At 34.5% G+C, this 16,873-nt stretch overlaps 1 protein-coding gene across 3 annotated transcripts in view; it reads left to right on the plus strand.

The window, feature by feature from the left end:
* Nucleotides 1–16,873, plus strand: part of TBC1D5 (TBC1 domain family member 5) — a 495,717-nt gene that overhangs the window by 135,032 nt on the left and 343,812 nt on the right. Inside the window, exon 4 of one of the 3 annotated variants that reach the window (XM_066350480.1) lies at nt 7,876–8,032. The exons of the other annotated variants lie outside the window; for them this stretch is intronic. The gene's annotated coding sequence lies outside the window, so the exon portion shown is untranslated. The remainder of the gene's footprint in view (nt 1–7,875; nt 8,033–16,873) is intronic. 3 annotated transcript variants of the gene reach the window in all.

Consider the following 16,873-nt stretch of genomic DNA (forward strand, 5'->3'; position numbering starts at 1 on the left):
TAAAACAACAGTTTTAAATATGTACAAACAAGTTTTCATTAGCTCTCCTTTTGCAGAAAGGACTCGGGTTGCAAGAAATAATTCATATAACTAAAATAATATAATATAAGATTGATAAAAGTGTGGACAAATGGATAGACATTATAATAAAGCAGGTAGACTAAAGTGTAATTGAAGATTCTAGGTGAGTGTTCACTGTAAAATTCTTTAAACTTTTCTGTATACTCAAAAAATATTTGTAATAAAATATTGAAAAAAGTTATATAGCATTTGCAACTTTGAAATGCATAAAAATGGTTGTCTGATGGATAGATAGGTAAGTGATAAATATAGTAAAATGTCAGTTATAGAGGGTTAATGTATGAATATTCATTAACATTCTTGCAACTTTGTGTATATTTGAACATTTTCAGAATTAAATGTTGGAGCAAGTAGTATCATAAACAGAACAATGTTTGGCATTAGAGATCTGAGTTCTAGTTGTGTGAATTTAGGCAAGATAATCTCTGAACTAGTTTCCTTTTCTGTAAAATAGGAATAGTGTCTAGTTCATAGATGGTTTTGAGAATTAGAAAAAATATCTGTAAAACAATTGTCAAAGATAGGCATTTGAAAATGCCCCTGAGAATACTGAATCTGTAAACTCCAAATTTAGGGATCTTAATTTTTGCTTAATATATTTAGAATTGCAGCATATACAGACCAATTAATTATTTGGATGGAACTAGGGATGAGGTGACGTCCAGGTGAAATTTTTATTATCAAGATTGCTATACTTCACACAACATTTATGCTGCATGTTTAGAGCTTGTGGGGGTTTTTTTGTTTTGTTTTGTTTTTTTCTGGCTTATCTCTAAGTTAATCTGAGTTTGAGCTCTAATGATAGGAAGTTTAGAACTTTCTTTATACAAAGGATGAAATCTTTGTTTAGTATATATCAAGGAAAACTTGATAGCATTTAAAAATATTTTCATTTTGTAAAGGGCATAAATTCTCCAAAGTAGAGTTACTGTGCTCCTGTCTTAAATAGTAGTTCCATCTGAATGTATGTGTACCATACATCAGTCTGGGGTTGTTGAGTTACATTAGTTTTTAAAGCATATATAGTAAATGTAAATCATATTTACTGCTGAATATATATTTATAAGTTGTATGTATAAACATAAATGTTTACTGTTAAATATTTAGTATTTCCTTCTTCATCTCTGACATCCTTTTTCTTTTTCTTTTTTTGGCCCTGGCCAGTTGGCTCAGTGGTAGAGCGTCAGCCTGGTGTGTGGAAGTCCCGAGTTTGATTCCCAGCCAGGGCACACAGGAGAGGCGCCCATCGGCTTCTCCATCCTTCCCCTTCTTCTTTATCTCTCTCTTCCCCTCCCATAGCCAAGGCTCCACTGGAGCAGGGTTGGCCCGGGTGCTGAGGATGGCTCTGTGGCTTCTGCCTCAGGTGCTTGAATGGCTCTGATTGCAACGGAACAACGCCCCAATTGGGCAGAGCATCGCCCCCTGGTGGGCATGCCTGGTGGATCCCGGTTGGGTGCATGCAGGAATCCATCTGCCTGCCTACCCTGGCTTCTCTCTTCGGAAAAATACCCCCCCCCCCCAAAAAAAAAAGTCAACAATTTTTGTTTCTTTTTAAGAAGAGATATCTGGTTTGTTTGAACTTCAGTTTCAAGGACATTTATAGAGTACAATTCTCTTATTTTTTTATTTGTTCTGTTTCATATGCAGGGTGGATAAAAATTACTGAACTTTTTATATTCATGTAAATTTATTTAAAATTAAATTCAAATTTGCTACCATATGCCTCAAGGGCTAAACATAATATAGACTATTACAATCATTTATATAAATTGGTTTTAAAAACCAGTTCAATATGTTGAATCAATATGTCATGAATTTCATATCTATATAGTTGTCATCCTAGTAAATTCCATGGCATATACTTTTACAGCATACAGATTTTAAATAAAATTGAATAGACTTTTCTAGCCTGCATTATGGAGGAACTTCTGTTATCTTCCAGTTGACTGATTTAATATCAGGAAAGAACCATGCTTCTTAAATATGAATCAGCCAGATTTTGTATATCCATCAACTCGTTTAGGACAGAGTTCTTAATCTCCTAGTAATATTTACCTATTGTTCTTCATTTGCTAATCTTTTGTGTGAAATAGATTAACATGGAAATAAATATTCACCTCAAAGGATTGTTGAAAGGGTGTCCTTGTTTTCTTTCTGTGGGTATTTGCCAGTCTATTGCAATGATTTCTTAGGAAACATTAGGGGAGTATATATATTTAGTGTATTTTGTCAGCAAAGTACATTTACTTCACTGTGTAGGGCATATCGATGGTGTATTTTGAAATTTTAAAAAAGTAGTCTCTTATTCAGATAGTTAGGGATCACTAATGTACCAGAAACATTTAGATGTTTTATACTTTAAATAAGTAAAACTTAAGCATGAGGGAAATTTTGGCAGTTTTGGAAAGAACAGGTATAAGAAAATATTGGTAAAAGAAACAGGCAGTAGACTTATTCTTTAGCAAAAACCTAAAACAACAGTAATGAATTATAAAATAGTAAATATATTTCCTATTGTCAAAAAGAGACAAAATGTTTGTTTTCATTCTTAAATGCAGATGTTTTATGATTTACAATTTAATTTACTTAAGTTATGGTAAAAATTTCAAATACAGGACATTTAATGAAAGCAAGTGTTATGTATTTGTCATTAGCTTTGAATATTGAGCAGTACAATAAACTACTATGTCTATGTAATTACAAAAATCAGGTTATTTTTTGTATAAATTAACAGTTATACTATTTAATGCTTAACAACGAGAAGTATATAATCTATAAACAAAAGTGGTTTCCACTAACCCCTTAACAATGTTTTGTTCTTATAACCAAACTGGGTTACTATATTTGACCTATCATAGTTATGTCTATAAGGAATTAAAATAACTGATTTTTAAAAATGATTGATATCCACCTTTCCTTAGCAATCTCTCATTTTCTCTATTTGCTAAATAAAATATCAGTGAAAGCTGTCTATTTCTTATATTCTTGTAGAATTTATTTTCTTAAACAGGTGCTCATTAGGGTCATTTGCTCTGAAATATTACTCTTCCTGCATTCAAAAATGAATGAAAACTGTAGAAAAAGATTCACGTTTAAGTTATCTTCTTTCTAAATCATTCTGTAACATTATTATCAAAGTCTGCTGTATTCTATGAAGGAAGAAGTAGGAAGAAAAGAATTAGTATACTGTCTTAAATCATTACTTTGCCTCAGTAGGTCAAGGTTTTTAAAAAAATAATTTTGTGTAATCTAAGAATTTTAATCCTGGATGCTTTTTATTCTTGAATATTTTTTGGCGTTTTATATTTGTGTGTGGTTTTTAGCTTGTCAAATATAGGTATATTTTGTTTATTTAGACCAATTTCTAATTGTCTTCAGAAATCATTGAAAGCTGAAGACTTATGTAATTTATTTTCAATGTGTAGTATTTACTGCTGTGCTGTATATACATTTTATATTTATGTCAGGAAAGGGTTGCAGAGGGGTGCTTTAGAACCACCTTTCCAGCTCTAAATAGCTATTGTGTACATATGGTAAGGTACTGCTGCTTAACAATTAGTAACTGCTTTGATGAAACTAAATTACATGTTTAAGTTCCCATCAGGAAGTCGCTTCACATATCTGTATTAATGTATTCAAGGCTCGAGAAGGAAAGTTAATTTTCCAGCTTAAATATTTAATTCAAGCTTAAAATTTAGTCTGTAATTAGAGCTCCCAAATGGCAGGAACATGGAGTATTTGTCCATTTTAATTAGATTGTTGTTTACCTATTAATTATATATCATATCTTGTCATATAGTTTTGATGGTAACAGATGGTGCTAGGAGTTAGTAAGGGTTTGAACAAAATAAGATTCCACATGATTTATTAAGTTGCACTTTATTAGTGAGTGGTCTGCTTTAGTCAGGTTATTCTCCCAAATAAGAACTGTGCAACGTTTCACTAATTTTGCAGTTATTCTTTTGTGATAATATTGAAAATAAAAAAGTCTGGAAGAGTGATATGTCTGTTTTTGAAACAAAATGGACTACTTTAGGATTCTTTAATTTTGAGGAGTATATATTGTCAGATTGTATAATTGGTACAAAGGTTTAATGCATTTTGCTAGGACAAAGTCAGGAAATGAGAGTTTTATTTGTTGGTAAAAATATAGGCATAAAGAATGTTATATATATATTTTAATGATTTAGTGTTTGAGAGATAATAGGATAATGGTTCAGTTATTTATTTCAAAAGCATCCCTTTTCTGCCTGGTGAAGTTAACAGGAAGACAAGGTTCTTTGTTTACAAAATATCTAAAAGCAGACTGGTGTCCACTGAGATTGATCTACCGCATTTCCAAAGTCAAAAAGTAAATGCCAACTAAATAGAAGGCCTTCTAAGTTTGTTTATACAAGATTTTATTATTGTTTTGTTTCTAACTCAGCTTCCTGAAATGCATTTGTTATACATATACATATATGTATGGAGAGAGGAAAACAGAGAGAGTAGGGACAAACTAGGCAAAGGAAGAATGGTTTAAAATTTTAATCATTTAATCATATACAGTACTTTGTTTCAAATTTGCTATAGTCCTGAATATCATTAACTTAAAAGTACATTTTGTTATTTCTCTACTCTTAAGCTTATTTCAAAAACCTTACTCAGTATTTTTATAGCAAAAAGTAAACAGGTTCAGCCCACTTTTGCTAATTTCACTCTTTGCCCCTGAAGGCCTGTCCTCTACATACCAGATCTTCAAAACCATGGCCTTCTGTAGTTACCTATGTTACCTTCAGTAAGTAGCTTTGGTTTTGGTTAGTTTTATTTTGTTTTTGATTTTTAATCAGTCTCCACTTAAACCAGGTCAATTTTTAGAAATATGTGACATGATATCTTTTGGTGTCATAACTAATTTTTTTTTTTTGTATTTTTTTGAAGTTATAAGCAGGGAGGCAGTCAGACAGACTTCCGCATGTGCTCGACCAGGATCCAACCGGTATGCCCACCACGGGGCGATGCTCTGCCCATCTGGGTCGTTGCTCCGTTGTGGCCGGAGTCATTCTGATGCCTGAGGCAGAGGCCATGGAGCCGTACTCAGTGCCCGGGCCAACTTTGCTCCAATGGAGCCTTGACTGCGGGAGGGGAAGAGAGAGACAGAGAGGAAAGAGAGGGGGAAGGGTGGAGAAGCAGATGGGCACTTCTCCTGTGTGCTTTGGCTAGGAATCAAACCCGGGACTTCCACACGCTGGGCCAATGCTTTTGCTGAGCCAACCAGCCAGGGCCTTATAACTAATTCATTACAGTGGTATTTTAACATTAAATGTATGTTTCTACATGTTCACAGAAGACTGTATTAGTTGTGTAAAATAGGACTCTTGAAATATGTGAAATGCTCATGTAACTGAAATTACCACTTTAATCTGGCCTTAGTTTCATTCTCTTCCCTCCTCAGAATATTGAATGCTTAATAACTAATATCAAATATTGTGATATAATGTTATAATGTAGCAAGGATGCTGTATTATAGGTATAGTAATTACAGAGAAAACCAAAGGAGAAAAATTACTTCACTTAGAAAACATATAGCCTTAGTTTGAAAGTTTGAATTTTTAACATGTCGTTTCCTTGTTAAAATACGGGGTTGTATATTTTTTTGCAAAATATATAAAATTTAACATATACTGTTTCCACACAAAAAAGAAAATTTAAATTGAAGCATATAAGTAGAGTAAAAGAAATGTAATCAATTAGTAATTAATTTAAAATTACAAGTTCTTCTTTATAAAGAAATGAGAGTATAACTTTATATCTTTTTTTAAGGCATGTGAAATGTACCATGCAAGTTTTATCTGGGGAAATAAATAAATGACTATTTGGTGATTGTTGAGAGAAACAGCAAATGAAATTAGAAATGCTATTTTAGAAATGAAGTTTTCTTTCATGTTTATTTTCACCAACCCTAGCCCACCACTTTATCCCTTGAGAGAACTTTTATTTCAACAGCCAACCGTGCATATATTTGACTTTTGCAAAGAAAATGGCAGTACTGATTACTTTACTGATATTATAAAGGTTCTTTTCTTAAAATAGCAGTGTAGGAAAATACTTAGGAAAATGTAGAAGTTAATGAATCAGTCCAGTTACTTGATACTGATTTGACCCAAGTTGGATTTTGGACTCATTTTATTATTTTCTTTCTTCAGGCAGCAGTAAATGTTACTATACAATGAGATAGATTCAAAATTTAAAAAATCTGTAAGTAAGGGTGTTCAAGATTTGAAACTCTTGATCTGATATATGGATGCTAATTTTTTTGCAAATACATAGGAAAAAGGACAACTATTTATCTGTGCTGAGCACTTTAGCTATAGATATGTGAAGGTTTGATGAGTTCCTCATCAGAAAAGGTGAGGCATACACAAGGGACCAGGAAGTGTGGTGAGCAGGATGGGTAAATGCAGATTTAAGATTCATTAGATGTACTCAGTCTCCTCAGACATACGTTTATGCCTCTCTTCTTTTGCTTTTCTGTGTCTTTTGAACAAGATGATCTTGACTGGAACTCCTACCTTATTTTTCTTCCAGATTCAGTTCAAATTTTATTTCTTTCATAAAATAATTTAACTTACACCTTTGTTGGCACTTTGTATATGCACTTGTCAGGTCGATTTACAATTATTTGATTACATGTCTGTGTTCTCTATTACACTGTCGGTTCTTATGGCTTAAGGGTAGTATCTTATTTATATTTTTACTTCCTGTGTTTTAGCACAGTGAGTGCTGCATAATAGATGTTTAATGAGCAATGGTTAAAAGAATTATTAAAAATATTTTATTTTATAGGAGGCGGCCATAATAAAAGAGTTAGAACGCTATGGATGTGTGAAGCCCCTCTGATTTTTTTTAAATCTTTAAGTAATTATAATTTTTTTCTTATAAAGGAACTCTCTGGGAAGGTAATTAATTTTTTTCAAAATGAACTATATTTATTGCTAACCTATAAGTACTCCATGTTTTTGTTAAACATATTCAAATACTAGAGAAGTAAGTGTACAAAGTTGAAAATGATCTGTAATTCATTCCTCTGTGATGACTATTGTTTCTTCTTTGTCTATGCCCTTTTTATGCTGTCTGTTTCTCTTCTCTCATTTTCTTTTAAAAATATCTACATAAGCCCTTTCTGAAAACACTTTGAGATATGGATTCTTCATCTGAATTATTCACGTTGTGAATCTGTAACCTTGTTCCATGCACAATGTACTTTGATAATTCTAGTAAGTATTTTCAGACCTTAAGCTGTACTTTTTTCCATTTTGAAATACATTTTTGCCCTTGCTTGTGTTATATCACACATTTCCAGTTTCTCTATATCCTGATTGATGGCTACGTTTCTTCTAGCTTATTTTCCTACTTGATTTTTAAGTGTTTGTTTTCCTCAAGATTTAATGACTTCAGTTACCTCTGTGTGATGACACCCAAGTAGACAGCTCCAGCCTAGATCACTGTTATGACCACATACATATATCTAACTACCTTGATGTTTCTTCGAATTCTACAAATCTGAAATTAAATTTATTCTATTTTAGCTTCATTTTGTCCCTCTGCCTCTAGTGTCCCCAGTTTCAATCAGTAATATCTTTCTATCTAATTGTGCAACTAGAAAACTCTCATGTTCCTTCAATGTATTCTAAATTTTGATAGTTACAGATTTGTTTTGGATTTAATTTTAATCTGTTGATTTATTTGTCTCTCTTTACACAGGCTTTATACTTTTTTTAAAATTTTTTTTATTTTTTTATTTATTCATTTTAGAGAGGAGAGGGAGAGACAGGAGAGACAGAGAGAGAGAAGGGGGGGAGGAGCTGGAAGCATCAACTCCCATATGTGCCTTGACCAGGCAAGCCCAGGATTTCGAACCGGCGACCTCAGCACTTCCAGGTCGACGCTTTATCCCACTGCGCCACCACAGGTCAGGCCTGGCTTTATACTTTTTAATAACTTGACTTATTGCTTTACTATCTTACAAGGCTTTTCCTTTCACATAATTATTCCTTAAGAAATCATAGGTATTCATACAATTTAGAGACTTTATAATGTGTTTGTTATATCTGCCACTTTCTGTCCTCACAGTCCCTTTGGAATTTCTAATAGAATTGCATTAGAAGTACCAATTACTTTGAGGAGAATTTATTCTTCCCAATTATGAGTCTTCCCATCCAGGAACATGTTGCATACCTGACTTAATCAAATGCTATGTAAGCCCTTCAAACAAGTCACACTTTTTCTCCATATAGTTTTTTCACAATACACTTGTTGTTCCTGTTGTGATGAGGAATTTTCCTTATGGTTCTTATTTGGTTTATCTAGTGTTTAGCACAGTCCCTGGCACATTACTCAAATATTTATTGAATTGTGAGGAGTTTTTGGTATATTGCAAGACTTTTTTTTTGTTATGCAGTGTGATTATTTTATAAATTAAAGTATTTTGAGGTTGATTATTTTTATATAAATGATGACAACTGCAAACTATAATTTTGTCTTTTAAAATTTATACTTTTTGTTTCTCATACTTGTCCTATTGGGTTTGCTAAAATCTTCCTACCAATGTTGAAAAAAGCATTAATAACCAATATTCTTGGCTGTTTCTTGCTGTTAAAAGTATTTATCTTTGCCATTATATCTGTTATTTGTGTTTTTGTTCTACTCTAATAAATGTTCTATTGGGGAATGAAAGTTTTATTTTTTATTTGCTTAGTTTATTTTTAAATTTAAAAATTAGTGTTAAATTTTATCAAATATTTTCTACATTCAATGAAATGATATTATGATGTTTCTTTGTTCTTAGCTTACTTATGCAATCAGTTAATAGATTTTCTAATATTAAATTGCCCTGTGTTTCTGGAAAGAGCTCTCCTAGGTCATGGTATCTTGTGAGATTGTTGTTTTTGTGCTTTCTTTGTTATGTCTTGGTGTTGAGTAATGCTAACATACAATGAATTGGGATACTTCCTTCTTTGTAATGGAACAATTTAAACACAATAGTAATTTTCAATTCTTTAAAAGTTTGTTAAAATTTACCAATAGTATAATCCGGGTGGGTTTGTTTGGAAGTGAAAGGCATTGTGGCCAGGAAATAGAGCTTTGTCACCACTGCAGAACCCTTTCCATGTGCCTTATGTCAATTATAGCACCCATCCTTCCTCCAAAATTAACCACTCTTCTTTCATAATCATAATTTATTTAATTTTATGGTGTCATCACCCAAGCGTGCATCTCTAGACACAACAGTTTAATGTTGCCCATTTTTTAAAAATTAGTTTTATTTTTAAAATATTTCTTAATCTATGGTTTCTTCCTCCAACCCTTTATTTTCTTTGTAAATGGTCTACGGAAGAACTCAGGCTGTTTGACCTGATGAATTTGCAGCAGGTCTAGAATTTGCTGATTTCATACTCATGGTACAATTAAACATTTTCTTCAGTATTTCCTCCAAACTGACAGATAGCAGCAGATCTTGAATAGATTTAGGCTTAATTTTTAGGCAGTACTGTGGGTGCTTCTGTGTTCTTTCTTCAGGAGGCACATCATAACTTTTTATCATTTTAAATGTTGGCAGCCATTGATGATTAAAGCCTAGATCCATTAACTCACTATTTCATTTCCTATACAGTGTCTTTATTATATAAGCTATCTAGAAGTGCAGTGTATTTCAATTTCTGACTATCTAGCAAGGACTTTTTAAAAAATTTAAATTTGTATTGTGGTCAACAAATGTGGTCTCTATATTTTTACATTGTATTAGGATTATCTTTGTCTCCTCTTAAATACCCAACTTTACTAATGTTTCATTAGCATTTGTAAGAATTTCTGTTTTTCTTGTGTCTTAAATGTTTTATATTTAAATATTAAATCAAATTTATTAATGTAGTTTTCAAATGGTCTTTGTTTATATTTGTGTATCTATACCTGATCAACCCAATTATGAGCGCAGGCTTGCATTTCAGAGATATTCACTCTGTAGCAGTCTCTTAGGATGGGTTGGAGGTGTGACCATCACAGAAGGTATCAAGATCACATAGTTTTTTTAGTTTAGTTTTGCTTTTGGTAGTTATCTAAGTGAGAAATGATGATTCTAAGTTAAGACATTGATGACAGAAAGTAGGAGATAGATCCTAAGATATTTGGGATGTAGGCGTAGAAAATAAGGGTGATAAAGAAGTCTAGTTTTTATTTTGTGTTTAAGGGAAAGATTAAACATATGATTTAGAACAGAGGTTGACTTACAAGTCTGTTCTGCTATCCATTTTTGTATAACCCATTGTTTAAGGATGGCTTTTACATTTTTAAATGTTTTAAAAAGTCAAAATAAAAGTGATATTTTGTGGCACATAAATATTTACATAAAATTTCATTGTCCATAAATAAAGTTTGTTGTGACACAGCTCATTAGTTTACAGCAGAATTGAGTAAAGACAGAGCCTGACCCACAAAGATAGCTAAAGTATTTACTATCTGGCCCTTCACAAAATAAATTTCCAACTCCTACCTGAAAAGTACCCTCTTTTTCTTTATCTTCTTCATTCCCGTTCAATCTAGTATTCATAACCAATGATTTCTAATGGGATTATTGTTTTTAAAATTCGTTAACTGCGTTAACTCAGCTCTGCTCATGACCATTCATTTTTGACTACAGTGAAATCCATATCCCGTGAAAAATTTTTTAGTCTTTTTATATGATTATTGAAAGATTTTTAAAAGAGAAGTCCACTTGATTTACTGCATTCTATTAAATCAATGGTTTTTCTTAAATGCTGTTCAAACAGTTTTGATCACTATTATTAAATTGTAATTTAAGCTGATAATTCTACATTGTATAATCTGTAATATTTGTGTTTCCTATGGAGTTTCTTTTTATTTTTAAATAATTTTATTTTTTTAATGGGCGACATCAATAAATCAGGATACATATATTCAAAGATAACAAGTCCAGGTTATCTTGTCATTCAATTATGTTGCATACCCATCACCCAAAGTCAGATTGTCCTCTGTCACCTTCTATCTAGTTTTCTTTGTGCCCCTCCCCCTCCCCCTCCCCCTTTCCCTCTCCCTCTCCCCCCTCCCCCTGTAACCACCACACTTTTATCAATGTCTCTTAGTTTCACTTTTATGTCCCACCTACATATGGAATAATGCAGTTCCTGTTTTTTTCTGATTTACTTATTTCACTTCGTATAATGTTATCAAGATCCTACCATTTTGCTGTAAATGATCCGATGTCATCATTTCTTATGGCTGAGTAGTATTCCATAGTGTATATGTGCCACATCTTCTTTATCCAGTCGGAGTTTCCTTTTATTCATGAACTCAAACTAAAATTTAAATAAACAAACTGATTATTAAAATCATTCTGAGAGCAAATATCAGAGGCTTTTGGAGCAGTATTTTGGTTTTATTAAAGATTCAGTAAAGTGTGACTTTACTTATAAACTCATAGTTTATTGATTTGTTAAGGTACTAGAAAATAGAATTTTAGCAAAACAAAATTTCTTTAAAAAGTCTAATCTGGGCCTTGGCCAGTTGGCTTAGTGATTGAGTGTCAGCCCAGCGTGTGGAAGTCCTGGGTTCAATTCCCAGTCAGGGCACACAGGAGAAGTGCTCATCTGCTTCTCCACCCTTCTCGCTCTTCTTTCACTCTATCTCTCTCTTCCCCTCTTGCAGCCAAGGCACCACTGGAGCAAAGTTGGCTCAGGTGCTGAGGATGTCTCCATGGCCTCTACCTCAGGTGCTAGAATGGCTCTGGTTGCAATGGAGCAGCACCCCTGGTGGGGAGAGCATCGCCCCCTAGTGGGCTTGCTGGGTGGATCCCGGTTGGTGACATGCAGTAGTCTATCTCTCTGCCTCCTTACTTCTCACTTCAGAAAAATACAAAAAAAAAAGTCTAGTCTGGTAATAAATATATGTAGAAAGAAGATAAGAAAGAAGATATAGAAAGGAGAGATTGGCTTTGTTACAAACAAGACAACAGGGCCAAAATAGAGTCCCCATGTTAAGCACCGTGTCACCAAACCAAGACTTACAGTTGCAGCTTTCCCAGAAATGAAATCTTTAATCAACCAGAAATTGCCTAATCACACTAGTTAAATAATCTGCTTGATCGATTTCTTCCATCCCCTACAGAAAGGTGATTTTGCCAGACCAACCCACGTTTTTGCCTATTTAACTGCTTTGTTCCCACTTCCTGCTACCTGTGAAAGTCTGTCATCTCATATAGCTCTTTGGAACTCCTTTCTATCTGTTAGATTGTGTTCTCAATTCGTGTTCACAGAATAAAGTCAATAACATCTTCAATATTTACTCAATTGGATTTTGTTTTTTAGAAGCTATTATAACCATATAAATGCTTACTCTAATCCACAAGAGAAATTTTATATCATGGAAATTTCTCAAGTTTTTATAATATACTTGTGCTGAGTAATAAGGAAGCCAGGATTGACCCATCTTTAGGGATTCAAGATGACTCTATCTTGTTAGGGTATGTGGCTGTGTCTTCTGCATCTGTATCTTGTCTTACTTAAATTTCTGATATTTAGGCTCTAAGAAATTATAAAATGTTATCTTTTATTTTTTTGAGTCTTATAGCTGTCACTTGAAGTGTTCGGATACAAAAAATGCCAGAAGGAGACCATCAATGCAAGTTGCCATGAGAAACAAGCAATATATATTTCCAATTTAATGCTGTTAGCAGCAAACTTCATGTTTTTGTTTAGAAAATGATGTATTGAAACACAAACACATTATCTCATCAATTTTATCCAAATGAGACTGTTAATTCAGTTAAGCTATTATATGTCAGAGTAACCCTGAGAAAGGATGACCCACCACTCGTCTTTTCTCAAATATACTGGTTTTATAGTGACCTTGTTTAACTTTTTCATGGGAAGTTTCTTAGTTTTTATTGTAATTCTTTATTTACACTCATTTATCTAGTTCTGTTCCCAATGAGCAGTGAGAGTCAATACCTGCTCTTTGACTGATGACTTAAACATTTATCAATGTACAACATGCTTTCCATTCATTTCAAACAGTTAAGTTTTTATTTTTATTTTGTGTTGAGGGAGAAAGGTACTTTAGGTTGTGTGACATAAATTTTGTGCAGTATAAAAATTTAAATTTGCTTTGACTTTCTTTATACTTTTTACCTCTTCTCTATATATGTGTGTGTTTACCAATGTCTTAAATGTTTTTGTTTTTTTTTGCATTTTTCTGAAGCTGGAAACAGGGAGAGACAGTCAGACAGACTCCCGCATGCGCCCCACCGGGATCCACCCGGCACGCCCACCAGGGGGCGAAGCTCTGCCCACCAGGGGGCGATGCTCTGCCCATCCTGGGCGTTGCCATGTTGTGACCAGAGCCACTCTAGCGCCTGAGGCAGCGGCCACAGAGCCATCCCCAACGCCTGGGCCATCTTTGCTCCAATGGAGCCTTGGCTGCAGGAGGGGAAGAGAGAGACAGAGAGGAAGGCGCGGCAGAGGGGTGGAGAAGCAAATGGGCGCTTCTCCTGTGTGCCCTGGCTGGGAATCGAACCCGAGTCCTTCGCACGCTAGGCCAACGCTCTACCGCTGAGCCAACCGGCCAGGGCTGTTTTCTATCTTATATAATTGTCCACTTTATTCTTACTTTTTATACTCACTAAACTAATAGAAATGGTCAGTGAGTATGATTCACTTTTATATGTAAATTATTGTTCTTAACTGTAGTTAATAACGGTCATTTCTTGCTTTAGAGCGTTTTATAGTCTGTAATAATCATTTAGGAAATATATTCCTATGTAGTTAGTTAATAAAAATAAATTATCAAATTTGAAAGTGAGTTACCCTTTTGATAAATTACAGCCGATTTAAGATTATCCTTTAATAATGTCACCTATGATCAGTTGCATTCTAATAAGCTTTCAGGGATGGGAGAGATGGGTATGCAACAAGGCATGTCTTGATCAAACCCTGTACTCATGGAGATTATTCAGGGATCAGTGTGTAAGATGATGTTGAGAGGAGAAGAAATGAGAGGTGTGGAGGCAAGCACAGTAGCTGTTACAATGTCACCATAAACAATAGGAAGAGCCTGAGTTGGGTAATGACTAGCCATGAAGAAATGATGATGATAAAAATATGAGTAATGGAAATGAATTTTAGACCACTGGATATTGCCTTTATTTGGTAGATAAAAAAACAAATATCAACAATTTCATATCGTTCAACTAAATACATTTATTATCAAATTGAGTTAGTAAAGAAAAATAAATGTTAAATATCTGAAGTTGAGAGAAAAGCTGAAGGGTTATGTTATGTTATTTATTTATTTTATTTTATTTTTAAGAAATGAGAGGCAGGGAAGCAAACAGATAGACTTCTGCAGGTGCAGCCACAGGGATCCACCTGACAATCCTCCTACCAGGCGATGATCTGCCCATCTAGGGCCACTGCTCCATTGCTTGGCAACTGAGCCATTTTAGCGCCTGAAGTGAGGCCATGGAGCCATCTTCAGTGCCTGGGGCCAACTTGCCATTCGAGCCATGGCTATGGGAGGAGAAGAGAGAGAGAGAAAGAGAGAGAATGAGGAGGGGTAGAGAAGCAGATGGGCACTTCTTGTGCCCTGACCTGACTTCCATATGCCAGGCCACGCTGTACTGTTGAGCCAGCCAGCCAGGGCTGGTGTGTTATTTATAAGGAAAGGGTCAATGGCACTAGAATGGAAAGATTTTATAGAGAATGTTGAAGTATTTTCTAACATCCAAGTCCTATATGCCTTTTAGGATCTAGCCCATTTGTGTAAAGCTTTTACTAACACCTGGGTACAGAAAAGTGCTCCACAAGAGAGGAGGATAAAGAACCTATGTATTCATTTGTCAACATTTGTTGATTTTCCAACATGTATTTCTATAAGTATCATATAACAAAAGAAAAAAGGATAGTAAAAGAAAAGTAGAATCTCTGTGGTTCTTCTCAACCAGAATATGTTCAAATTAAGCTTCTTATATAAAAGTCTCTCCTATAGTCCTGTGCTTTGTGTTTGTTTGTTTATTTATTTATTTATTTATTTTTACCTTTCATTGTCCTTTAAGGGCATGTACTGGCTCCAGCTGACAAGAGCATCTTCATTGATTACATTAGCTATGGGCAACCTGTGAAACTGACTAGAGCTTCCTCAAATTACTACTCCATGAACTAACATACTATGATTCCTTCCAAAAAAGTTTGTTTTTTCAAAAGATGTTTTATGGTGAGTTCTTTTTAAAGGAATAGATTAGTGAAATGATAAATAATGGGTTTTGATTATGGACTTTTTGTATTGAGTGATAACCTCTTTATAGTGATCTTGAGTTGTTATTTAAGTAAGGTTATTTCATTCAGTCTTTTCTCACCAAATATACTTATGCTGCCATAGAGTAGAATTCTGTATGATAGTCTGAGTGTTTAGTAAATAGATGTTGATAGGCTTTAAAGGCACCAATGAATAATTGATTCAATTATTATATCTATAGTTGAAACACGCAGTCCTCTGTTACTGAACACTTCCTGGGTTTTTTCCTGAGCTTTGCTTTTATATACAGTGTTGCAACGAATAAGCTTGTACAGATCCTCAAATCCTTATCTGAACTCCATAAAAGACTAGATATGTTTGGAATTCACATTTTTTAAATTTAAGCTTTTTTTTTTTTTTTCATTTTTCTGAAGCTGGAAACAGGGAGAGACAGTCAGACAGACTCCCACATGCGCCCCACCGGGATCCACCCGGCACGCCCACCAGGGGGCGACGCTCTGCCCACCAGGGGGCGATGCTCTGCCCATCCTGGGCGTCGCCATGTTGTGACCAGAGCCACTCTAGCGCCTGAGGCAGAGGCCACAGAGCCATCCCCAGCGCCGGGCCATCTTTGCTCCAATGGAGCCTTGGCTGCGGGAGGGGAAGAGAGAGACAGAGAGGAAGGTGCGGCGGAGGGGTGGAGAAGCAAATGGGCGCTTCTCCTGTATGCCCTGGCCGGGAATCGAACCCGGGTCCTCCGCACGCTAGGCCGACGCTCTACCGCTGAGCCAACCGGCCAGGGCAATCTCAGCATTGTTAATGTGCATGTTCCAAAATACAGAGCACTTCTAGTGGATGTAGCACCAAGTAAACGAACAAGTTGCTGTTTCTGATGGGAAATACATGATTATCACACCGTTGACTAAATAAAGACTACAAATAGCATCATATTCATTCAAGTCAGATTTTGCTGCCACATGACTTTATATCAAACTTAAGAAATTGTTTTGGTTTTTAGAGATTGTGGACATGTACATATATATATATATATGTATATATGTGTGTGTGCTAGTATTTTTCTGGGAATAATTTTTCATGTGGGTTTTTTTTGGATCAAGAGAAATGTATTTTAGTTTTATTAAATATTTTCAAAACATCTTCCTAGCATTGTACCCTTTTCTATTCTTTCCAGCAACATATGATGTAATAGCTAGTCTTCCCTGTATTATTACTGGCCTGTGTTGTCAGACTTCCCAGATTTTTGACAACCTGAAAAATGAAAAGCAGAATCTCATGGTTGTTTTACAAAGAACATTATCTTAGAAATTAAGGATGGCAGTTCACATGGCTTTGGTTAAGGACTTTTTCTATCAACTGATAACCTTTAACAGTGACTATGAATACTTTTAAAAATAGCCACAGGGACACAGGTTTGTTACCTATTTCTCTTTTGTACCACATATGATGGCCCAAGGTTATATTTGTGTTCAGTCTGTTAATACAGTAATGA

The sequence above is a fragment of the Saccopteryx leptura genome, chromosome 10 (genome assembly GCF_036850995.1).
Source record: "Saccopteryx leptura isolate mSacLep1 chromosome 10, mSacLep1_pri_phased_curated, whole genome shotgun sequence".
NCBI lineage: Eukaryota > Metazoa > Chordata > Mammalia > Chiroptera > Emballonuridae > Saccopteryx > Saccopteryx leptura.